This window comes from Suricata suricatta, chromosome 8 (assembly GCF_006229205.1).
Source record: "Suricata suricatta isolate VVHF042 chromosome 8, meerkat_22Aug2017_6uvM2_HiC, whole genome shotgun sequence".
NCBI classification, from domain to species: Eukaryota; Metazoa; Chordata; class Mammalia; order Carnivora; family Herpestidae; genus Suricata; species Suricata suricatta.
Window position 1 is genome coordinate 117,942,155 of NC_043707.1, and position 14,328 is coordinate 117,956,482.

Sequence of the window (14,328 nt, forward strand, 5' to 3'; positions counted from 1 at the left end):
ATATATATATATATATATATATAATCTGTGTGTAGATTTCCCCTGTATAAATCTCCATGTGTAGACTTCCCCTTTATATAAAGTCACTAGTCCTATTTAATTAGGGGTTCACTTTACCCTAGTACAACTTCATCTCAACAAATTATTACATTTGCAACAACCCTATTTTCCAAACAAGGTCACATTCTGAGGTGCTGGGGGTTAGGACTTCGAAAAAGGAATGGGTGGGGGCAGGGGGTGCAGGTACATGCAGAGTCCAACCCATAACAGGGCGAGATGTCTAATACCCAAAAAACAACTAAAAAAAGAAAATATATAAAGTGCATAAAGAAGAATTAAAACAGGTTAGCAATCCAACATAGTGATTTGGTGGCTATGTTGGGCTGAAGGTCAAGGATGGCCTCTCTTAGTTGGCAGCCTTTCAGCTGCCATGCTAAGGTTAAACAGACCAGCATTCCAGGCAGGGAAAGAGCTAGTAGGAAAGCTCTAAAAACAGATTGGGATGGGGACTGCTGGGTGGCTCAGTTGTTTAAGCATCCGACTTCGGCTCAGGTCGTGATCTTGCAGTTTGTGAGTTCAAGCCCCGTCAGGCAGGCTCTGTGGTGACAGCTTGAAGCCTAGAGCCTGCTTCAGATTCTGTGTCTCCCCCTCTCTCTGCTCCTCCCCTGCTCATGCTCTGTCTCTCAATAATAAACATTTAAAATAATTAAACGTTAAAACAGATTGGGATGTGCCTAAGAAACAGGAGGACAGCCCCTGGGATCAGGGGTGGGTGAAAGGCAGACCAGCTTAACCTGTGCAGCTCACACAGAGCTCTGCACTTAGAAAGGCGAGCACTTGAAACTAGAAATGGGTGATGGTTGTACAGCGTTGTGAATACACTAAATGCCACTGACTTGTACACTTTTAAATGACTGAGTGCATGTTAGGTGGATTTTACCTTAATTTTTAAAAAAGTGTCAGAAGGGATGCCTGGGTTGGTTAAGTGTCTGACTCTGACTCTTAATCTCAGTTCAGATCATGATCTCCTGGTTCATAGGTTCTAGCCCTGCATCAGGTTGTGCACTCTGCACTGACAGTGGAGCCCATTTGAGATTTTCTCTCCCCCCTTCTCTCTCTGCCCTTCCATTCTTGGGGTCTCTCTCTCTCAAATAAACTTTTTTTTTAAGTGTGGAGAAAAAGTGATAATGAGGGCTATCAGTTAATTCAGCAAGTCAGTTAAGTGTAGGTCAATTAAGAGAAGTTCTAATAAATTTAATCTAGATTATGAAACTGGATTGAATTTCTTTTTTTTTTTTTTTTGAGAGAGAGAGAGACACACACACACAGCATGAACAGGGGAGAGTCAGAGAAAGAGGGACACACAGAATCCGAAGACAGGCTCCAGGCTCTGAGCTAGCTGTCAGCACAGAGCCCGACACAGGGCTCGAACCTATGAACCGCAAGATCATGACCTGAGCCGAAGCCAGGCGCTCAATCGACTGAGCCACCCAGGAACCCCTGGATTGAATTTCTTAGCAAGAATGTAGTGTTGTCTGCTGAGCTCCAAGGAAGTGTTCCCTCCTCCTTTACCTGAAGAATTCCATCCTTCCTTAATTGATAAGATTGAACCTTCATTGCTGAAGAACACTGAGGTCCCTTCTTGCCCCTTGGCCAGAACCAAAGCCCAAGCATAACATGTCCTGGAGGATGAAAAGCAGACAAAAACTAGGGAAAAGGAGGTCTACCCAAAGAAAGCAATTGCAGGGATCTGCTATTTCAGTTGATGAAAAAGCAGGGGACTATATATATATATATATACACACACATATGTATATATATATATGGAGGAAAATTTAGAGGGTACTTAAGAAAAGCCTGAATGTGATTTCAGATCAAAATGAATTTACTGGTTTGAGTATACTTACCAGAGAGTCTGCATCCAGTGAGCTTCCTCTGATGGCTGGTAACTGTTATTCTAGCAACTGAAGAGTTGACTTATGCAAGCCTGCATACAATACTGACCTATCATTAATTTGTGTGACAGTGGAAATCTCTTGCCATAAACCTGAGGAATAAATTCAAAGATCTCAGGAGTCAGGATGATTTATTGAATCTGTCTATGCATCTTGCTGACCAACCCAATAATTATATTCCTTGAAAATGCTCAGAATTCACCTCCTTTACCAAAGCCAAAGGACAATTGATGAAGGAAGTGCCAAAATCATTAAAAAGCACTTCACTGACAATTATCTCTAAGCCAGAAATGATGGTGGATGGGTCTATAATGGCAATGCACTCTCATCTCAAGGAGGAAGGGAGGACTCTGGAGGGAAACAGCCCAAGTGATGGCAGTTACCCAACAAATGCAAAATGGGAAGTGTTGCTAATAAGCTGCAGCATTGGCATGAAATCAGAGTGGTTTGATCCACAGAGATTTTTGGAAACAACTAACTGATCAGGGACGGCCTACTAAATTCCTATTTAATTTTTATAATAGTAACTGGAAAAAAAATACTTCCATCCCCAGGGAACAAAGTCCTATCTTGATGTAATAGACAGTTTTCTTCTTTTTTTTTTTTTTGAGTTAGAGAGAAGGAGAGAGAGAGAGAGAGAGAGAGAGAGAGAGAGAGAGAGAGAATCCCAAGTAGGCTCCATACTGTCAGTGCAGAGCCCAATGCAGGGTTCAAACTCACAAACCATGAGATCATGACCTGAGCCAAAGTCAGACACTTAACTGACTGAGCCACCCAGGCGCCACAGTAGACAGTTTTGATTTTCATCCACTGTCCATAGCTGAGTAGGTTCAGGTGTGTAGACCACTGAATAAAAAGAAAGTTAGGGATCCTTAAGGAAAGACCCAACAGTAACCTGCAGGACCATACCATGAGTCTTTCTCCTGCCTTTCTACAAAGAACTTGTGCTCAAATATTCAAACCTTTTGGGAACAATCAGACAACGACCACACGAATTCCTGGACACTCAGGATGCTTCCATGCTATGCTAGATTGTGGGCTTTACAGAAATGTATGGATCAATGTCTAATCAAGAAAACAGAGACCACCCTACAGATTTCAAGCAGAGAAGACTTTAATGCAGGGGTTTGGTCACCAAGATATTGGAAGTACTGAAAAATGAGGGAGAGAGATAGCATTATCCAGAGCCCAGGAAATCGCTGCTGCCCTTGGGCTGAAGCCTACAACCCCCCACTCACTACTGACCATGCTAGAGGACCCACTGCTGCCAAAGCCAAGGTACCTCCTGAAGCAGAAAGGTTTCTCCCTTCCTCCCACCTTTGAATATAACCAAGTGCCTCCTGTTGGCAGAACCTAACTGGGACCCAGCTACCGATAGAGTTTGGGAAATGTAGTTTGCGGGCTTCTGGCCCTGGCTGTCCAAAGGAAATCACAGTGGGACAGGTGAGAGGCTAGGCACCCAGAGAAAATATGAAGCCTAGGGAGTCTGGTGATAAATGGAGTTTTGACCAAAGTCCACTCAAGGATAGATCTAGCTCTTAAATCCATCTGCTAGTTTTCCTCATTAGCATAATTAGAATAAATATTTTAAAGGAGTACCTGGGTGGCTCAGTCGGTTGAGCGACCAACTTCAGCTCAGGTTATGATCTCACAATTTGTTGAGTTTGAGCCTCACATCCGGCTTGCTGCTGTCTGCATAGACCCCGCTTCAGATCTGTCCCCCTCTCTCTCTGCCCCTCCCTCACGTGTGTTCTCTCAAAAATAAATAAACATTTTTAAAAAAGAATAAAGGGGTGCCTGGGTGGCTCAGTCAGTTAAGCCTCCGACTTCGGCTCAGGTCAGATCTTGCGTTCATGGGTTCGAGCCCCGCATCAGGCTCTGTGCTGACAGCTCAGAGCCTGGAGCCTGCTTCCAGTTCTGTGTCTCCTTCTCTCTCTGTGCCTCCCCCTCTCATGCTCTGTCTCTCTCTGTATCAAAAATAAATAAAACATTAAAAAAATTTTAAAAAAGAATAAATACCTTAAACTACTGGCAGAATCCTGCATTGGCTCTCAGGCCATAGGTTGGTTAATAGTTTTCATTATAGGAAAAACAAAGTGCAAGTCATTGAAGTTCCTCATTCCCAAAAAATGTAAATTAAAATAAAAGATCTTGAGAGCATTGCAAAGATTAATGCCACCATTAAAAACTTAAAATATGCAGAGATGGTGATTTCTGTCACATTTATATCAGTGTCGTCATTAGGGAACTGGAAAAGACAGACAGTCTTGAAGAAGGCAGAAGAATATTGTAAACGTAATCAAATGGCGGCCCTAACTGCAATGCTGTCCCAGATGTGGCTCGGGGAGGACAGATATCAGAACAACCCCCGGAACTTGATCAGGCAAATGCATTTTTCTCCACTATGACAAAGAATATACGAGAAGCAATTAGCCTTATAAATCTGCCTCAGAGAAAAGCCCACCTGCTGTTCTATGCCCTAATTTAGTCTGCAGGAGCCTTGACCCTCCTGCATCAGTCAGTCCAGTGAGAAAAACCAGAAGCTGCTCCAGGTCTTTGAAACGGATCCTGCTTGCCAGCAGCCACAGCTGCAGAGACATGACTTCTGCCTTACTTCCGCTTTCCCAAATCTCCTGTGGGTGCATCTACTTGAAGAAATTGAATTTACATCCAGAACCTCCACTCTCAGGGAGCCTGGGAAATGTTTTGAGCTTTACACCTCCCCAGGTAGAAGGAGGACGGAATCGAGGTCAAGATTCAATCCAAGTATCTGTCACCTCATCCCACATGCTCTGGCACTGATGGCCACACACTGATAGAAGAAAAAAGAGAGAGAGAAAGATAGAGAAGCAGGTGCCAAAGGGTGGAAGATAAATCTAATGAAAATATAGCATTCTGCCACTTTATTAAAATTCTGGGTGTCACATGTTCTGAGACACTTGGGGATATTCCCTCCAAAGCAAAGGACAGGTTGCTGCACCTTGGATTTCCTACCTCTTAGAAGGAGCCTTGGTGCTTGATGGGTCATTTTGGATTTAGGGCTTGGAGGCGAAGCCATGCTTTATCCTTCATAAGTGAGTATTTTTCTTTTGAGAAATAGCTCCTGGGTTTTCTCTGGGTTCCGGTAGACTGCATACCTGATCCAAGGGCACCTCAGCTTGTAACCTGAGCTGCCCATCGTGACCTGGCATCTGACCCTCTGCCCAGCAGTTCCCTTGGGGGAAGGGTCCATAAGTGGGACTCACTCCCAGTGTGTCCATTCCCGCCATACTGCTACAGTGACTTCAACCCAGGTGACTGGGGAGGGAAAACATGTAGAATTGTTTTATGCATGGCTCTCTAGGGCACCCTGGAACCAGCCAGAAATGAACTGCTGTGGTTTGATCAGCCCACTCAAGATGACCCTGAAGGACAGCAGAGGAAGGCAAGTGTCCTGGTGGCAGGATTTGGAGCAGGGCATGTGGTTTTCCATCTTGTCTAGAAGGAGACATGGTCTGAAGTTAGGATCAACTGCTGAATCATAAGCAGTGGCCAATGCATGAGACTACTTGAGAGACTTGGGAACAAAAGGCTGGGGACAGCGGAGGAAGGATAGACCTGCTGGAACGTTCCCAGCTATGTGAATAGTGCCAAAGGCTCCACTATGAAGGGGGAAATATTAGAGCCTAGTTTTCTGATGACAGGTTCTGAAACAGCAAGAAGTGGCCCTGAGGGATCGTGGAGAAGGAGATGCCCCAGCAGGGCAGGACTGTAAGCAGTATGTCTCGTTACCCACTTTGCCTGGAAGAAGAGACGGCCCGAGGTCAGGACCTGTGCCAGTGCATGGGCAATGCTAGTGATGTGAATACCTGAGAGTCTTACAAGATTGGAAGTTCACGACAAAGAGGTTTTGGAAAGATGAATTTCTTAGAATGGTTCCAGATCATGAGCTTCCATGTACGTGACACAAATACTCACCATAGGCCTCAACTATGGGGGAAGCTTTTAATAGTCAGCAGATAGAATGTTCTGTGGATGTTAACTAGACACCCTTGTCCCCCAGCCAGTCCAGTTCTTGTTCAACAGGTTCATGAAAAGGGACCATGAGGACAGGAGTGGAGACTAACTCTGCACGGGCTAAAGCAGAGGGACATCCCCTCACAAAAGCCAACCTGGTAGTCACCATTACGGACACCCGGCTTGCTCACAGCCACAATCAGCCCTGGACCTTTGATTTGGTGTCATACCTTGAGGAACCCAGCCAATTACACGGTGGCAGATGGGTTACAAAGGACCATGCTCCTCATGGGGAATTCGTCTCACTGGAAGAGGTGCTAAGTCTGGATTTGGATTTGCTTTTCCTGCCCACATGCCACTGCCAGACCTCCAAGTCGGTGGATTTAATACATAGTCTTTTTTTTTTTTTTTTGAGAGACAGAGCGAGACAGCCTGAGCAGGGGAGGGTCAGAGAGAGAGGGAGACACAGAATCTGAAGCAGGCTCCAGGCTCTGAGCTAGCTGTCAGCACAGAGCCTGATGCGGGGCTCAAACCCACGAACCGTGAGATCATGACCTAAGCCGAAGCCGGACGCCTAACCAACTGAGCCACCCAGGCGCCCCTGATACACAGTCTTGTTATCTCACAAAATATTGTTTCTAACCATGCAAATCACTTTGCAAGACAAGAAGTGTAGGGATACCTGCAGGATTCACTGGTCCCACCAGGCGCTCCGTTAGTAGGCCGCCTACCACGGTGGAAAGGCCTCCTGAAAGTCCAAGTAAGGTACCAGCTGTTCGACAACACTTCATGAACTAGAGAACCATCCCCAGGATACAGTCATGCTCTGGGCCAGTGTATGCACAGTTTCTCCTATAGCCAGAGGGCAATTCAAAAACCAAGGGGCTAGATGTAGGCGTGGCTCTCTCACAATTAAACTATTTCACACCCTCAAACATTATTTGCTTCTTGGCCTCACGACTATAGGGAGGAGAGATGTGTTAAAAGCCCATAGTGTCTGAGGGCCGCATGCCTCCACCACCTGACACGGTTCCCCCACCAAACTGGAAATTGAAACTGCCACCCAACCACTTTGAACGCCTCAGGCCCATGAACAGACAAGCAAAAAAGAAATCAAAGTCTTTTCTGGGGTGACAATCTCTGGCTATCAAGGGGAAATAAGTTGTTACCACACAGTGGGGGCAAGGAGGCTTAGTGAAAGACTTTACTGTGTTCTCGAATGATCCTATTCCTGGTACAAATTCTGTGATCAGAGTCACAGCAAGACTGCTGCAGTTCCACACAAGAGGATCCCCCAGGGCACAGATCTCTCAGGAATCAAAGCCTGAGTCTCTTCTGGGGGTTAAGAACCTGGCTGTCCACTGCTGACTGAAAGCAGGAGAATCCTGAAATAGATACAGTGAAGAAGGAAAGCCATAAATACAACATCAGCCTTAAAATGGGGTTTGGAGGCGACAAATTTAGCCTCTACTTGAACCTCCCACCTTGATGTGTCTATTAACACATTTTAGATATTTCTTCTTCTCCCTTTCCCCTACTATTGTCTCCAGATGGTGGTGCAGGGAGATTAACTTCACCATTTACTCACAGAGTGCAGATTTTTGAGAAGGGAATTTGAGACAGCTAGAGGAGGAATGTCAAGGCATTGGAGTTCCTTCTTTGGGGAGTAAGGGTGTGTGTTTTTCAATATTTTTAAAATGTTTATTCATTTTTGAGAGAGAGAGACAGAATGTGAGCAGGTGAGGGGCAGATAGAGGAAGACACAAAATCCAAAGCAGGCTCCAGGCTCTGAGCTGTCAGCGCAGAGCCCGACGTGGGCTCAAACCCACAAACTGTGAGCTGAAGTTAGACACTTAAATGACGGAGCCACCCAGGCACCCAGGGTGTTCTTAATTACAGTAGTGATAGCTGCTTTCTGCTAATTGTGAAGCAAGTGTAAGTTTGGGACACAGGGTGTATGTGTTTGGCTGCAAGTGGGGTACAAAGGACAATTAATGTCTGGGCCCCCCACATTGCACAGGAGGAAAAACTTTCCTCAACCATCCTAGGTTCCAGATCTGGGTCTATGAAATACACTGATAACAGGCAGATTAATAGGAGAAAATGAATACAAATTTATTCACTTTTAATATTACATGCAAGGGGGGATCCCAGTGGGGAGAAAAAGAAAATACCCCCAAAAAGCAGTGGGATTGGGAGCTTATATACCATTTTAACAGAGGAGAGGAAGGGGAGGTACAGGCCACTTAGGAGAGAGGGCAAATGAAGGGTCCTTAGAAGAAAACAGGGGAGATATGATGGGTTGTGACAAAGTGTATCTGAATGTGGTGTCGACTTCTAGTCTCTCCTGTAAAAAAGGTCAATCTTCCCTGGTTGATGAAGCTCCAGGGGAGGGGATTTAAGACAATTGAGTTCCTTTTGAAGGATCTGTCATTGAGCAGGGAGGGGAATTCAGAGAAAGCCTCTCCCCAGATTTGCTGTTTTTTCAGGTGCAAGGCTCAAAATTATCAGTATACCAACGGGTCATATTTTGTGCTGGCATTTCTTGAATTCCTAAAGGATCCAACTGCAGTCTCCCTTTTGGGAAAATCTCTCACTGTCTGTTGTTATAGTAAGAAGTACATGCCAGTTTTCACCTCCCACAACTGTGACCGTCTACAGGAACAAAGAGAGCTAGATCTTTCCTCTTTCTACTCTTACGGTACAGCCAGGGAGCAGGCTTCTGATACAGGAGTCCCAAGAACAACGCTGGAGATGGCTGGAAAGACTACTATTATAGTTGTTGTTGTTGTTGTTGTTATTTTCTCAATGCAGGACGGAGGCACAGGAAGGGACTGTGGCTGGCTTCCCTGAGTCAAACCACAGCACCGCCTTCTGGGGGTCTAGGGGACAGCCATTCCAGGAGTCAGTCATCAACTCTTCCGTGGCAACATCCTTTGTTCTTTGTACATCAGTCTACCTCCTGAGTGCTTGTAAGAGTTAGATGAGGGATGCCTGGGTGGCTCGGTCACCTGACTCTCTGGCTCTTGATTTCGGTTCTAGTCATGATCTAGCGGTTCATGGAATCGAGCCCCATGTCAGGCTCTGCACTGGCAGCTTGGGACCTCCTTGGGATTCTCTCCCCCCCTCTCTCTGTCACTCCTCTGCTTGTGCATGCTCTCGCTCTCTCAAATAAATAAACATTTAAACACACACACACGTAAAGCTTAAAGAAAAAAGAGTTACATGAGATAACAGTGCCCAGCACCCAAAGAATGTCCCCTTTTTGTAAATTATAAAGTGATACAGTAAGTATGGGAGGCTGGAGAGAAGACAGCTTTGCTCAAGACCACACAGCACAACACATCAGGAGTAAAGCCAGGACCAGGGGTGTACTGGGTGCACAGAATGGGAGAAGATATCTGCAAATGACATATCAGATAAAGGGTTAGTATCCAAAATCTATAAAGAACTTATCAACTCAACACCCAAAAACCAACCCAGTGAAGAAATGGTTAAAAGACATGAACAGACACTTCTCCAAAGAAGACATCCAGATGGCTAACAGACACATGAGAAAATGCTCAGCATCACTCATCATCAGGGAAATACAAATTAAAAACCACAATGAGATACCACCTCACACCCGTCAGAATGACTCACATTAACAGCTCAGGCTACAACAGATGTTGGCGAGGATGCAGAGAAAGAGGATCTCTTTTGCACTGCTGGTGGGAATGCAAACTGGGGCAGCCACTCTGGAAAACAACATGAAGATTCCTCAGGAAATTAAAAATAGAACTATCCTACAACCTAGCAACTGCACTACTATATATTTATCCAAGGGATACAGGTGTGTTATTTCAAAGGGATACATGCACCCCAATGTTGATAGCAGCACTATTGATAATAGACAAAGTATGGAAAGAGCCCAAATGCCTATAGATGGATGAATGGGTAAAGAAGATGTGGTGTACACACACACACACACACACACACACACACAACAATGGAATATTACTCAGCAATAAAAAAGAATGAAATCTTGCCATTTGCAACTATGTGGATGCAACTAGAGGGTACTATGCTAAGTGAAATTAGTCAGTCAGAGAAAGACAAATATCATATGACCTCACTCACATGAGGAATTTAAGATACAAAACAGATGAACATAAGGGAAGGGAAGCAAAAATAATACAAAAACAAGAAGCAGGACAAAACCTGAGACTCCTAAATACAGAGAACGCACTGAGGGCTGCTGGGGGGCATGGGGATGGGCTAAATGGGTGAGGGGCGTTAGGGAGGACACTTGTTGGGCTGAGCACTGGGTGTTACACATCGGGGAGGAATCACTGGGATCTACCCTGAAATCATTAGTGCACTATATGCTAACTAACTTGGATGTAAATTTAAAAACAAATTTAAAAAATAAATATATAAAGCCATGGCCGGAAGGAAGGCACCCACTACATTCTTTGGTTCGTGCTGGGGTCTCTCCCTCCTACCTGCTGATTCCTGCAGCCTCCTATGTGCTCCCAGAGGTTTCTAAGGTGCTATTGGGAACTCATGCTCTCCTGACCAACAGAACCGTAATGTCACGGGTAGGGACAGCACAGCTGGCCCTGGTGGCACAATACCAAAATGTGCCAGGACTGGTCTTCTGTGAAACATACAAGTTCTGTGAGCGAGGGTGCAGACTGATGCCTTTGTCTCTAATGAGCTAGATAACCCTGATGATCCACTGTGCGAGTGAGGAGAACGTGTGGTCCTGGCTAACTGGCAGAACCACCTGTCCCTAGAGTTGTTGAATCTAGTCTATGTGACGTCCCCCCACCCCAGAACTGGTGGATCTGGTGATCACGGAGCTGGGGATGATTCCTTGCAGTTCTGTACCTGTTGTTCTATGAATCAAGAGTAGCCACCAGTGAGTGGGGGAACACAGGGTCAATAAATGACATGCTCCCTAAAAATAAATAAATAAATATATAAATAAAACTAATGATATAGTGATGAGTTTGGGGTATTTATTACCTTTGGTTTTATATAATTTATTTCATATATTTTTAATATGTTTTCATTTTTTATAATGGCTGTGTTCAACAATCGGCTCATAAAATTCCTAATTTTTTTAAGTTTACTTATTTTGAGAGACAGAGAGAGCAAGCAGGAGAGGGACAGAGAAAAAGGGAGAGAGAGCATCCCAAGCAGACTCCGCGCTGTCAGCTCCCAGCCTGATTCTGGGGTCAATCTCTGGAACCATGAGAGGATGACCTGAGAGGAAATCAGGAATCAGTCGCCTAACTGACTGAGCCACCCAGGCACCCTAAAATTCCTAAAATTTTAACAGTCAGCTCTGGAAGCCTGAACTAGAACCATTCTGCATGCTTTTAGGCATGCCTTATGCTGCCTCTACCAGCAACTTGGGTATTTTTATTTTCCACTGGGTCCCACAAATTATGTAGTGAGTCTGCAGCCAACACTGTGCTGGAATCTCCAGGGCAGAACCAGGGTGGGTTTTGGAGACATCACTTCTGAGAATCATCTAGGGCCCAGCTGCCTTCCACCAAGCTTCCCCAGAGGACCCAGAGGGAATCTTCCGACTGTCCCCTTTTCGATCCCTCCAGGGAACGGAGAGATGGCTTCACCTGTATGAGTCCACAGCACCACCTGGTGGTAACTGGGTGTCAGGCCTCCCTGGGAGCCAAAGCCAGGAAGATCCTGGGACAAGAAATCATCTGCCAAGACTGGTCCAGCAGGGCAGAGGGAGGCATGTCAGTCAACGTAATGACGGAGCGTGGGGCAAGCTGAGGGCAAAGTACAGTCTAACAGCAGCACCCTTCCCAGGTGGAATATGTGTAATGCGCCTTGGACACTCCTGACTGCCTAAGAACAAAGAAAAGGGCATTCTTATCCATAGCCTGATCTCCAGAAATCTATAGACTCAGTTTCCTGGAGCCCTAATATTCCCCTCATGAAGATGTAAGGGGGTTTAAGTGCTTGCCATGGTGATGTGAGAAACAAAGGCAAATGAAACATTAAATTCCCTTACTGCCTCTAGCCCACTGACAAGTCCTTGAAACAGGCAGAGTGGCCTCCCTCTGGGAGCTCAGGTGCCTGCATGATGACACTTTGCTGGGGGCAAAAGGGAATCTTGCCCTAACATTATCCTGACCCCCCAGGATCCTGCGAGTCTCCTTAAACACATAAAAATTCCTTTGCAAACCTCCTTTATCTTCAACCCCCAAGTATATGTTAGCAATTATACTCCAGGCTTATGGCCCCTGATATACATCTGAAAGGTCTCATGGCTGAGGTTTACTAAGTAGTAATAAATGACCTTTTCCTAACAACTGCTAGCCCCTCAAGGTCCTGGGAACCTTGCTTCCAAAATCCCTTCGAGACTTAACCTCTCCCTAATCCCTTCCCAACCTGAAGGTATGTAATCAGTCACTCTTCACAATTCCAATGCAGCTTTTTCTGCCCACAGTTCCTATCCCTGTGCTTTAATAAAATCACTTCTTTTGAAATTCTTTTTTTTAACATTTTATTAATTTTTTGAGAGAGAGAGAGAGAGAGAGACAGTGTAATCAGGGAAGGGGGAGAGAGAGAGAGGGAAACACAGAATCTGAAGCAGGCTCCAGGCTCTGAGCTCTCAGCACAGAGCCCGATGCGGGCTCTAACCCACGAACCATGAGATCATGACCTGAGCCAAAGTCAGATGCCCAACCAACTGAGCCACCCAGGCACCCCAATAAAATTGCCTTTGTTACACCAAAGATGTCTTCAGGAGTTCTTTCTTGACCATCAGCTCTGAAACCCCACCATCACCCCAAAACCCCATCAAAAGTAGGGTCCAAGGATCAGGGATGGTCTGAATTTATACATTCATACTTTGTCTAAGAACTAGAAGAGGCTCTCAGCATGGATCCACCACTCCGGTAAAGTCTGTGAGCCCGAGTTTAGGCCCTGGCGAGCCTAAACCCATAATAAAGCCCTTTGCTTTTGCATGCGTGACTCCGTCTCCCTGGCGGTTTCTGGTTTTTGGGGATGATAAAGAAATCTTGGGTATTACATATGGTGCATTGACCAGGAATCCACCCCCCCCAGAGCTCCTGGGACCCCGACACGTTGGGCCTAATCGCCAGCTGGTGAGTGGACTCATTTTCTTGTCCGTCTGTGTCTAAGTCTTGTTTGTCTGTTTGTTTCTTTGTATGCGCAGGCCCTTGTGCACGGGGCCTAGGCAGGAGGTGGCCGAAACGACCTCCGTGGGGACCCAAAGGAGCCAGGTGGACGCACCGTGTTAACGCTCGGGGCCGTGGGTGCCAAGAGACGTCTCGGACCCACTCTGAATTAGGTGAGTGGGGTCTAGGACCCCACCAGGAGGTGGGAGAGCCAGTTTGCCTGCAAGGGGTTTTGCTGGTGGCAGCAGCGAGACCCCATTAGGTTGGGTGAGTGGGATTTAGGATCCCACCGGGAGGCCGGAGAGCCGGTTCACCTATAGTAGGTTGGGCGAGTGGGGTCTAGGACCCCACCAGGAGGCCGGAGAGCCGGTTCACCTATGGTAGTTGGGCGAGTGGGATCTAGAATCCCACCGGCAGGCCAGAGAGCCGGTTCACCTGCAAGGGGTTTTCCTGGTGGCAGCAGTGAGACCCCATTAGGTTGGGTGAGTGGGATCTAGAATCCCACCGGCAGGCCGGAGAGCCGGTTTGCCTGCAGGGGGTTTCGCTGGTGGCAGCAGTGAGACTCCATTAGGTCTCTGTGCATCTGTTTGTCTAAGTTCTCCCGGGAGGGAAACAAAGTGTCTGAATTCCACTGGCAAGCGTTGTTACCTGTTTGCATTCACCGAGATACGAGTGGCAGGTGTGGCATCTGTTGGAGATACAGGTGTAGGTAGGGCACTCACTTGCGTTTGTGTAAGGTTTGAGAGAGGGTTCCAGTCCCGCAGCGCTTGCAGGGACCCCAGAGAACGGGAAAAGACTGGGTCCTCTTGTCCATCTGTTAGAAATCCTGCTGGTGGCAGCAGCAGGGTTTCATTTTTGTTGGAGACTCTTGTGTATACCTCTCTGTGCATCTGTTTGCTGTGCACCTGTTTGTCTAAGTCCTCCTCAGGAGGGAGGCAAAGTGTGAGTCCTCACGGGGACGAAGGCAAAGTGTAATTATCTGTTTGCTGTGCGTCTAAGTGTAATTTTGTTGTGACCCTGACTGACGAGGACATGGGACCAAGTGAATTGATAAAAATTATAGTTTTGTAACTTGTTATTGGAAATACTGTTGTTCCTTTAATGTTTGCTTATCCAGATTAAGAAACTTTCTCGTGAGATATCTGTGACATACAGAAATGTCATAAAGTATTTGTTTGTCTAGAGCATTCAACTTTTCTCTGTACTTAAACCATCTG

General features: G+C 46.1%; 1 pseudogene; it reads left to right on the plus strand.

The window, feature by feature from the left end:
* The first annotated feature begins 3,201 nt into the window (after positions 1–3,201).
* Positions 3,202–10,858, plus strand: LOC115297728 (annotated as a pseudogene).
* Positions 10,859–14,328: the final 3,470 nt, after the last annotated feature.